Here is an 11,239-nt window from a genome sequence, read left to right as displayed (position 1 = left end):
AGTTGCACATGCTGCGGATACAGATTTAGAAATAGGCTTTAGAAAAGGCCTGGGGAAAGGAGGCAGGAGTGTGACAGAGCAGGGGTCTGAGGTGAGCAACTACTGAGTACATTTAGGTTCAAAGGGGCAAGTTTGCCTAAAGGGTGGGAAATGCAGGAATGGCAGGTGAGACTGCAGTGGTAATTTGGGACCTTCTAGAGGGCCTTTGAAGGTTCAACCTTTATTGGGCATTCACTTTGTCACTTTGACCTGCTACATGGGGCTAGTGATGTCTAGGAAATTATCAAGCCAGGTTTTCATTTCTATCCTATTTTTCTTCTAAAATGGGGTTTTCCAGAAGGCTTTGACATGCTGACTTCTGGGAGGGCCTTGAGGCTCAGCTGCTCTTGACTAAAGACTATTTTTAAATTCTTGAGAAGCAAGCTTTTTGATGATGAGGTCAGAGTGGACCATATTTCTGGAGTTGTCTCCCATCTGAAGGAGGCCCTCTGAATGGGTTTGCTTCTAGCTTTTGCGGTGAATGAATTATAAACTGTCTCTAAGCTGGTTGGAGGCTATGTTGGGCTAGATAGCTGGTGCAGGGTGGGTGGGGGATAGGAGTGTCTTTCACACACCTGCTCCCCAGCCACAGCAGCTGCCCTTCCTGTGTGATATGTTGGAATGTCATTGCACCTGAAGCATTTCTCCTTTAAAAATAAAAGAATCCATACTCATTGTACAGATGAGGAAACAGGTACAGGAGAATGTGAGCCAAGGACTGGCCCGAGGTCCCTGGTAAAGTGAAAGAACCCAGGCTAGAAACCACATGGCCCTGTTTTCAACTTGGTGCTCTTACCTTCAGTTGACTCAGCTCCAGGAATCCAAGCCCAGGAGTGCTGGCTACTTCTGATGGGAGTGCAGAGCATTTTGTGAGAGGTACTAGCTGCCACCCCCATCACCACCATGGGGACTCCTGACTAGTGCCCGCATGAGGGTAGCTCCGGCAGAGTCCACATTTCCATTCTGGCCTTCTATTTGGCGCTACCCTACCCCCAGAGAAAGGTGAGATCAACCACGAAAGTAGTTCTACCCTTAGGCCATGACCTTCCCTTTTCTCCAGCCCTGTCAAGTGGTGCTGACATCAATTTTAATGAGGCGGATGATACCGCTGTGTTGACAGTTTGAGAAGGGAGTCAAGTTACCAGCTGACTTAGACTTAAGCTTAGGTTGGCCAAACAGTTGGCTCTGCAGGAAAACCATCAAGATTGCAGCAAGTGTAGAAATTCTTCCCAGAGCCAATTAGGTCAGCCTCATAATCTCTGACCAAGTATCTTATAACTTGTCCCAGGGATGTTGAGAGGGCATATAGAAAAAAGGAAACTACTCTTGGAGTTAACTCTGTCTGATAGAAGGGACTTCACCCCAGGTCAGGAGGAGTTTGTGAGGGGTGGGGATGTTCATTACGGCCCGGCTCCACCTCAGACCTGGAGAAGCAGGAGTGGAGTGTGGGGAGGAGGGCTTCACTGAGAATCCAGAATTCTGTGTTAGCTCTAGCTTGGCCACTGGCTGGTATTTGACTCCCCTCCACTGCCACTCCCTCCTGTGAGTCTCCAGTTCCTCAATGGAAACTATGGGGCCTGAGCTAAAGGAGTTTAGAGCTTTGTTCTGGCTGTACAAATCTAAATGGGATACACTCCAGGTTCTATGCAGCAACAGGGACACTAGTAGTTACTCATGCTTTACTCCCCATTACCCCTGAGCCCTTCCGAGGAGTAGGCAAGGGTTTGTTTGGGCTGGTGGAGTAAAAGGGCTACAGCAGTAGCAGGAGACCTGTGAGGAGGTTAACAGTTATCCAGACAAGGCCGGATGAGGGCTGCACCCTCAGGAGTGCCTGTGAATGAGGTGGCTTCCAAAAACAGTAGGAATACTAGGAAATCCGTCTTACCAGTCAGGTTCCTGTGAGTTCTGGAAGCAGCCTCACAGACTCATTGGCATGAGCATGATGTAGATCTGCCACTAGAGGGCACTAAAGCTTCCAGTCAGAAGGAGCAGAGGGCCATGTACTGAGAAAGGAGGATTCTTTCTAGCCCCTGTGAAATAATACACCATAATCCCCATTTTCCAGATGTGGAATCTAAAGGGATTGGAGGTGAAGTACCCTCCCCAAAGTCACGCAGCCAGTCACTAGCCGGCTTCTCAGCCAGCTCTGCCCAAATCCAAAGCATCCACTCCAAGGGAGTGCACCTCTTTAGGGCCCTCTGGCTCCTGACCCTGTTTTATGAGAAAGTGGGCCTGTTTCTTCCTCCTCGGTCTGGGAGCAAAGTAGAGCCTGGCTAACTGTACCCCGCTGGTTCGGGAGGTTCAGGACAGTGAGAACAGCTAAAGTCTTCAGAGTGGAAACCATGAAACACAGGACAGGCAAATAGCATCCGTCACCATTCATCTTTTCACACTGAGGGAGGCAGCCCTGCATATACCACCTTGGTGAACTTGAAAAGGACCCTTGCTTTCTGGAATTCCGTTTTCCCATTTGTAAATCGGGAGCGCCTTGCCTATTCTCTGCTGAGTGTGAAAGTGCTGGGTGCCTGTGAGGGGTAGCTTCTTGAGAAGAGCTGGGGACAGCCTGTGCCAGTGGCCTCTGTTGGTGCCCAACTAAGCTAAGGTGCATGTGACCAGGGTTCTGCACAGCCATGTACCTGCAAGCAAGGTAGGTGAGAAGCAGGCATCTTAGAGGAGTCAGCCTGGCACGGGGCACTCAGGGAGGGGATGGCAGGACCCTATGGAAACTTGAGAGGTCCACAGGACCCCAGCCAGCCCATGGGGTTGGGAACCCCTGTCAGGCCCTTGGCTTTGTCCACTCCTGTGACTGGGGCATCTCTTGCTTGTCTCTGATTGGCCCTTAGGCCCCCTTCCTGCTGGGACATTGGCCCATTGTTTCCTTGCTTCTGAAGTCACCCAGTGCCTTCCCATAGCTACCTGTCCAAAGCCTACCTACAACCACCCTGCCCATGCTCAGGCCTGACTAGCTCCAGTCTGACCCATCCTGAGCCCCACTGCTGACCAAAGAAATGCTGGTCCCAGTGTGTCCCTGGCATACTACAATTTTTATGGCTCTTTTTTTTTAAAGATGTTTATTTATTCATGAGAGACACAGAGCGAGAGAGAGAGGCAGAGACACAGGCAGAGGGAGAAGCAGGCTCCATGCAGGGAGCCCGATGCGGGACCCAATCCCAGGACTCCAGGATCATGCCCTGGGCTGATGATGGCGCTAAACCACTCAGCCACCCGGGCTGCCCTGTATGGCTCTTTCACATCTATTATCTTGCATCTATTAGGAGGCAGTGTAAGGACTCTGACCCCATCTTTCAAATGAGGGAATTGAGGATCAGGTGACTGTTACAAAATCCTAGAGTGCAGACCAAGGCCGACTTCACTCCCCACTTTGTGCTCTTCCCAGAAAATACTAGGCCAGGGTGAGAGAGCTAACAGGGCTATGGGACCGAGTCTATTGGACTTGGGAGAAGCTCATCTCCAAGGGTCCCTCATGTGGATGGGGACTTCTGAAATCCAGAGCTCTCCACAATGCAAGTGCTTCAGTAGGTGGCAGATAGAAGAAATGGGGACGCCTGGGTGGCTAAAGTCGATCAGGCATCTGTCCTCGGCTCAGGTCGTGATCCCAGGGTCCTGGGATTGAGCCTCATGTCAGGCTCTCTGCTCAGAGGGGAGCCTGGTTCTCCCTCTCCCTCTGCCTGTCACTCCGCCTGCTTGTGTGCTCGCTCTCTCCCTCTCATTGTCTATCAAATATTTTTTAAAAAAGAAAAAGAAGAAATGAAGCTGAGGAAATCCAAGTTCCCACATCTTGGGCCCCTTGAGACCAACCAACCATTCAGTGTCCCACCCTGGACCTGTCATCCCTACACTTGCTCAAGGGATCTCCCCACAGCCTGGCTCTCCTCAGGGACTCAGGTGACGTTCCTGCCTGGTACACACACACAACACAAAACCTTCTGACCTTTCCAGCCTTACTCCTTGTCCTCCCTGGTCCAGCCATCTGCACATTCCTGCATGTTTCACTTTGACTTTGTTCATTCTTCCTCAATCTGTGCAAGCAAAACCTACCCCATCTTCAAGAAGCAGCACAGAGCCTCCCATATGGCCTGGCAGGCTGGCCTGCCTCCCTGGGGTCCTCCTTGATGACCTTGAAGACTTGCTCTCACCATCCTGGCACTGGCCACTCTGCTCCCTGCCTCCCTTCCCCTGCAGATAGTGGGTGCTCTTGCCATGTGTCTGATCCCTTTGCTGTGCCTCACACACTAGCACTCTGTACACACTTCCTCAGTGACCCAAGTGTATTTGTGTCCTGGGGCTGCCATAACAAAATGCTGCAAACTGAATGGCTCAAATAGAAACTTCTTGTCTCACAGTTCTGGGGGCTAGAAATCCAAAATCAAGGTGTCAGGGTTGATTCCTCTGACAGCCATGAGGAAGGATCTGGTCCAGGCCTCTTTACCTGGCTTGTAGATGCTATCTCCTCACTGTGCCTCTTCCCACAGAGTTCTTGTGTGCATGTCTGTGTAAAAATTGTCCTTTTTTTAAATCAGGACACTAGTCACCTTGGCCTAGGGCCCACCCCTAATGACCTCATCTTAACTAATTGCATCTGCAAAGACCCTATTTCCAAACAAGGGCACACTCTGAGGTGCTGGATGTTAGGACTTCAACAGATGCATTTGGGCAGGACACAGTTCAACTCATACTACTAAATGTGTGAATTGTAGAAAAGCTCTGGGCAGAGAATGGCTGTCAGGTGTTTAATCCCCACCCATGCCTGGGTTGGGTGTTTGGACATAGAAGCAATGTAATTAAAACGAGTACTCGGGAACTCAGTTTTTGAGAGCAGAGTCAAATCGTGGTTTGCCTCCTATCAGCTTTCTGATCCTACGTAAGACAGTTCTCTCAAACTACATTTCTCTTTCAAAACATACTAATTCATGTTAATTATCTCCCCCCGCCCCCACAAACCTTATCGGAAAAATTAGTATATTTGGAGGAGCAAAGGGCCAAAGTGGCAGCAGATAATACAAATCAATACAGGGAAGTCTGGAGACCCCAAAATCAGAATCCACCCATCTGGAGCTAACAAAGTTCTCTATTTCCAGATACCCATGGACACCTCCAAAATGCAGGGAAATCCAGGCTCCCTAAAGTAGAAGAAACCAGATCTCTTCTAGTTGAATCCCTCTAATCCTGGAGCCCCGCTGGCAACATTCCTACCTGACTTTGTTCGATACCTCAGTGATGGGGAGCTCATTCTTTATAAGGCAATGCGTTCCATCTTAGAAAAACAGAAAGTTCTTTAGAACAGAAAGGCAGGGTTATCTTTTATTATTATTGTTAGGTAAACAATCTTTTCAAAGAGCTCTTACTGATCCAATTTCCTATAACATTCTAGTTTTGCCCCATGGAGCCACTGAGGGGGGAAAAACACTCTAATTCAGCTTTTTAAATGGAGCCTTGTAAATAGTTGATATCCATCATGCCCTTTAAGCCCCAACCCCCCTTCCCCACAATTTATCTCAGTTGAATGTTCTTTCTTCTTTAAAGATTATTTGTGAGTGTGTGTGTGAGAGAGAGAGAGTGCAAGTGTGCAAGTGGGAGAGGGACAGAGGGAGAGGAAATATCTCAAGGACATATCTCAGAGCTCAGGGCCTGACGCGGGGCTCGATCTCCCCACCCAGAGATCATTGCCAGTCAAAATCAAGAGTCAGACACTCAACCGATTGAGCCACCCAGGTGCCCCTCTCAGTTGAATGTTCTTCAAAGTTTCAACAAATGAATACTCCTGTGACGAGATTCCAATGTCAGGTGCATCCATGTTGTAGTATTCATTAGTACTTCATTCCTTTTTATCACCATGATATTCTATTGTATGGCTATATTACATTTTTTTAATTCATTTTATTCATATTTGTGTAGACATGCTTTCATCTCTCTTGGGTATATACAGGGAGTGGAATTGCTGGTGCAAATGTTTACTCTGTTTAACCTTTTGAGGAACTGCCAGCTGTTTTCCAAAGCAGCTGCACCAGTTTCCATTCCTAGCAGCAGTGCACGAGGCTGCGAATGTCTCCACGTCCTTGTTATTACCCGTCTTTCTGATTCTAGACACCCTCAGGAGTGTGAGGTGGAATCTCATTGTTGCTTTGATTTGCATTTTTCTGATGGTTAATGATGTTGAGCATCTTTTCATGTGCTTATTGGCTGGGATATTCTCTTTTAACACATGTCTGGATCAGTTTGGTTGGCCTCAGGTTGGCAGTATCACATGGTTGAGACACAGTTGCTGCGGGCATTCTGAGCTACTGGGGCTGTTTTTAGAAATAGCTGGGAACTGAGCAGACAACCAGGGGGAGGACTCAGTCTGGGCTGGTGATGAATGTCTCAGAGTTGCCCATGAGATGCAGGAGATCTTGAAGCCCTGGGAACAGATGAGATGGCCAACCTTTCTGAGTGTTGGTTGAGAAGAATTAAAGTTTTTAAGCTTTGGGGGGCTCTTGGAAGCTAAAGGTGAGAAGAGCAGGTGGAGACACATAGTAGAGGCCCATTCTCCTAACCTGGGTGTGGAAGGGGACAGCATCTGTCTGAGTGGGAAGGAGATATGGCTGCTGATAGGCACAGTCAGGATGAGGTCTGAGGGTAGGAAGGAAGGTCCAGCAGGCCACAAGCAGTGGAAACAGACCAGGCAGCCAGAGTTTAGGAATGAGACCCATTCCTACGTCTCAGAGCAGGACAAGAATCTGGGTGGACAGGTCTGGGGGTGTTAGGGGTCGGGCACAGGGATTCTTGTGCAATCCTCACCACTGCCCTCTGGTGGTGGTTGCCTCTCACAGGAAGTTGAGCAGTTCCTCTTCAGCAGGGACAGACTGAGCTGGGAGTGGAACCCAGGCCTGAATCATTCCAAACCCTGTGCTTTCCAGGATACTATATCAGCATCATGTGGTGACCCGGCACAGGAAGGGATTGTTATCATTTGAAAGGAATTTGGGATGGGGGGGTTGGTTTCAACTGTTGAGAAAGATTCTTCTTGACTACCCATGAAAAGGAGCTCCTCTTATTAGTCTCACACAGCACTTGATTTGTTCTTTTCATTGCTCTTATTATTATAATTCATGATTTATATTGTTAAATAAAGAAAACCATGGGCCCCCAGTGGTGTCACTTAGATTAGGCCCAGTTCCCAAAACTGGGTGCAATACTCAGTCTAATTGCAGTTTGCAACCTCCCCCAGAAATGTGGTCTTAACAGGTCATTCAGGAAATTTTTCTTTTCGTCGGAGCCAGGGACTCTGTCACCTGGATCCTCTCCATCCTCCAAAGAAAGATGAGGGAATCTGCAGGATTAGATACCTTATCTATATCCCTAGCAAACAGCCTCCTTTGGAAAACAATCATTTTTCTTTTGTGAATAGTTTTCTTACCTCACGCTCTGTCTACAAAAACCTTCCATTTTGTACAGTTCTCAAAGTGCCCCTCTACTTGCTAGATGGGCTGCTGCCCAATGCATAAATCATTTAATAACGCCACTTAGATCTTCAAACTTACTTGGTCGAATCTTCTTATTTAACAATATCAGTACATGAATGATAGTGTATATTTACTGTAAACTATACATTACAGGAAAGGACCACACTCTTTGTTCCTCACTTTATTCCCGGTCCTGGCGAGGCGCCTGACACACAGTGGGCACTCAGGAATTATTTGTTGGGTGGGTGAATGAGGCCGTACTTGGAAAATGGAGGCAGGAAAGGTGTGTATCACAGGTCAAAATCTTCCAATGGCGCAGGGAGCCCGCTTCTCCCTCTGCCTATGTCTCTGCCTCTCTCTCTCTGTGTGTCTCTCATGAATAAATAAAATCTTAAAAAAAAAAGAAAAAAAAAAAAAAAAGAACAACCTGGGACACCTGTGTGGCTCAGCGGTTGAGTGTCTGCCTTTGGCTCAGGGCGTGATCCCAGAGTCCCAGGATTGAATCCCGCATTGGGCTCCCTGTGGGGATCCTGCTTCTCCCTCTGTCTATGTCTCTGCCTCTTTCTGTGTATTTCTCAGGAATAAATACATAAAATGTTTTTTAAAAATAAAATAAAAACAAAACAAAACCCCAAAATCTTCCAATGGAATATGAGTTGACTTTCAGCTTCCATACCACCCAGGGTATGATGGTTGGCTTATTTTCTCATGGATGATATAAGAATGATGTTTATATTACAGGGATGAGGACCAAGGTTGAGGAAGCAGGAACTAGGTGTGGGTGAGGGTGTAACCAGCAAGGGTGCCTGTAAATGGAACAACTGAGAAACTTGGGAGGATCAGACAACTTGGCCTCTTGACACCAGGGCAGGTCCTTGGCAGCTGGGGTTGAGAGACTTGGGTGGATCAACAATTCATTCACTTCTTCCTCATAGGAACTTTCCAGAAAGTTGACTTCAAGAGCAACTCAGGCAACAGTCATGTTTGCCTAAGAAACTGAAGTCAGTAAACATATGAAGTCAGCTATGTCTCAGTGTTCACTGTCATCTTTCCTTTTCGGCACTTGTGTGTTGAGAAAATATTTATTGGCACCTCTTAAGTGCTAAGTTCTGTGCTTGGTGCTACAGAGACAGTAGGAAACGGTCCAGGTCTGCTCTCAAGGAGCTCCTGGCCCTGCAGGACACTTACAAGACAAGGATCTAAACAACACAGGGATGGAGGTGTAATCTGTCTTGTTCACCATGCTATCCCTCAAGCTTTGCCTTGGGTTTAGTGCTGAGCAGGTGATCCAGACGGTTCCTGACCCAAAGACGTTCACAGCCTAGAGGGAAGACAGACAAGATAAGGGGCAGGTACCAGAAAAGGTAATAAGTGCGCAAGTAAGTAAGAGTCTTATGGGAGTCCAGAGAAGACTGTTGGGGACATCAGAGAAGGTTCTGAGAGAAAGTGGCTTTTATAGTAATGGACCAGAAGGTGGTCAGCCATGGCTCAGTATGGTGGAGGTGGAGGAGTGGGAAGCCTACAGACTCAGAAAACGGCTTACGCCAAGGCCTGGAGGTGAAAGAACATGATCCCTCAGGGTAATTCAAAATAGTTAAGTATAGCTAGAGCACAGAATGGCAAAAGATTAGGCAGGAATGCAAGGCCATAGGCAACTTTATAGGAACCAACTTAAGGAAGGGCTTAGCGTAGTAGGACTGACCAGTGGGGCCTCAGACCCAAGGGTTCCAGGTCTGGGGACTGGATCTCCATCTTCTCTCTCCCTTGATCCTCATGGACCCAGCACTCTGGGTTATCCTAGTTTCTCCCAAACGAAGTTCTTCCTTAACTTCTCCTGCCAATAACAGGGGGGAAAATCCCTCATTGTTTTTAATTTGCTTTTAAGACCTTCACACGTACTCTCATCCATTTCCATATATTGAACATTGATTCATTATCCAAGCAGAAAAGCAACAGAAAGCACTGGAAACCGGCTTTTACAAAAAGGACAAGCGTGAAATGAAAATTGTGTCTTTTCCTTCTATAGTAAGATACAGCACTACTTTCATTTACTGAAAGCTTTTATTTAATCACAAATAACATCAGCTTGGGATCCCTGGGTGGCGCAGCGGTTTGGTGCCTGCCTTTGGCCCAGGGCGCGATCCTGGAGACCCGGGATCGAATCCCACATCGGGCTCCCGGTGCATGGAGCCTGCTTCTCCCTCTGCCTGTGTCTCTGCCTCTCTCTCTCTGTGACTATCATAAATAAATAAAAATTAAAAAAAAAAAAACATCAGCCTAACTTGTTTTGTGGGAAGGTTGTAATTTATTTATTTATTTATTTGGTTTTATTTATTTAATTTTAGAGAGAGTGAGTGAGTGTGATGGAGGGTGGGGGGCAGAGGGAGAATCCCAAGCAGACTCCACACTGACCCCCGAGCCCGATAGGGCTTAATCTCCCCACCCTGAGATGATGACCTGAGTCATCAGAGTCAGATGCTTGGGGCATCTAGGTGGCTCAGTCAGTTAGGTGTCTGCCTTTGGCTCAGGTCATGATCTCGAGGTCCTGGGATCAAGCCTCATGTTGGGCCCCCTGCTCAGTGGGAGCCTACTTCTCCCTCTCCCTCTGCTGCTCCCCCCTACTTGTGCTTGCTCTATCAAACAAATTAATAAAATCTTCAGGGCGCGATCCTGGAGACCCGGGATCGAATCCCACATCGGGCTCCGGTGCATGGAGCCTGCTTCTCCCTCTGCCTGTGTCTCTGCCTCTCTCTCTCTGTGACTATCATAAATAAAAAAAAAAAAAAGTGTCAGATGCTTAACTTCCACCCAGGTGCCCCTATTGGTTTCATTTTAAACCCTCTGAGAAGTGACTTGCCCCAAAGGGCACACAGCTAGTAAATACTGGACTGCAGAGGTTTGTTCCTAACTGGAGGGCATAAGCCTTTGTGTGGTAACATTATTTTCTACGGGGGTAGTTCCTGCTCTTAATTTATGTTCCCTATAAATTCAGAGGTGAGAACTCTGAATTCTGAGATTGTAAAAATCCCCAGAGACATTGAAGCCATAGAAACAAAGTTTTTTTTCTTTCTCTTTTCATTGTGGAGGTTAGTTCTGAGGTGAGGGGAGGAAAATGCAGAGGTTGAGGCTGTGGTACAATGGAAGGAGAGCACTGGACTGACTCTAGGTTCTCTCTGGCTCAGACCTCTACTGAACCTCAAACCTGCCTTTTCTCCTACCTGGTGGGCAGTTTCACTTACATATTTATACCAATGTGTCCAAACCCTACTCTTCTCACCTTCCACCTAGAGGTGCCTCCTCCTTGCTTTTCTCTATTATTACTTTGCTCATCAGTTCGGGTAAAGCAAGCAGAGAATCAGTGTTTTCTTCAAACTGCCTCTTATTTCTGAACTTTGCAAGCTAACAGCATATTGCGGTGGCCCTAGGCCAGAGGCAGACCAGGGTCCTGGTCCGAGCTCTGCTCTGGATTTCTGGATGGCTTTGGACAAGTCAGTGGCACTTTTTTTTTTTTTTTTTAAGATTTTATTTATGTATTCAGAGAGGCAGAGACCTAGGTAGAGAGAGGGAAGCAGGCCCCACGCAGGGAGCCGGATGCGGGACTCCATCCCGGGACCCCAGGATCACGCCCCGAGCCGAAGGCAGATGCTCAACCACTGAGCCACCCAGGGGCCCCTCGGTGAACTTTTTGAACATAAATGGAGACCACTTATTGAAACCTCACTACAGGACAAGTACCG

Source organism: Vulpes lagopus, chromosome 7, assembly GCF_018345385.1.
Source record: "Vulpes lagopus strain Blue_001 chromosome 7, ASM1834538v1, whole genome shotgun sequence".
In the NCBI taxonomy this organism is placed as follows: domain Eukaryota; kingdom Metazoa; phylum Chordata; class Mammalia; order Carnivora; family Canidae; genus Vulpes; species Vulpes lagopus.
The sequence above is the reverse complement of the archived record's forward strand: the minus strand, read 5'-3'. Positions refer to the sequence as shown.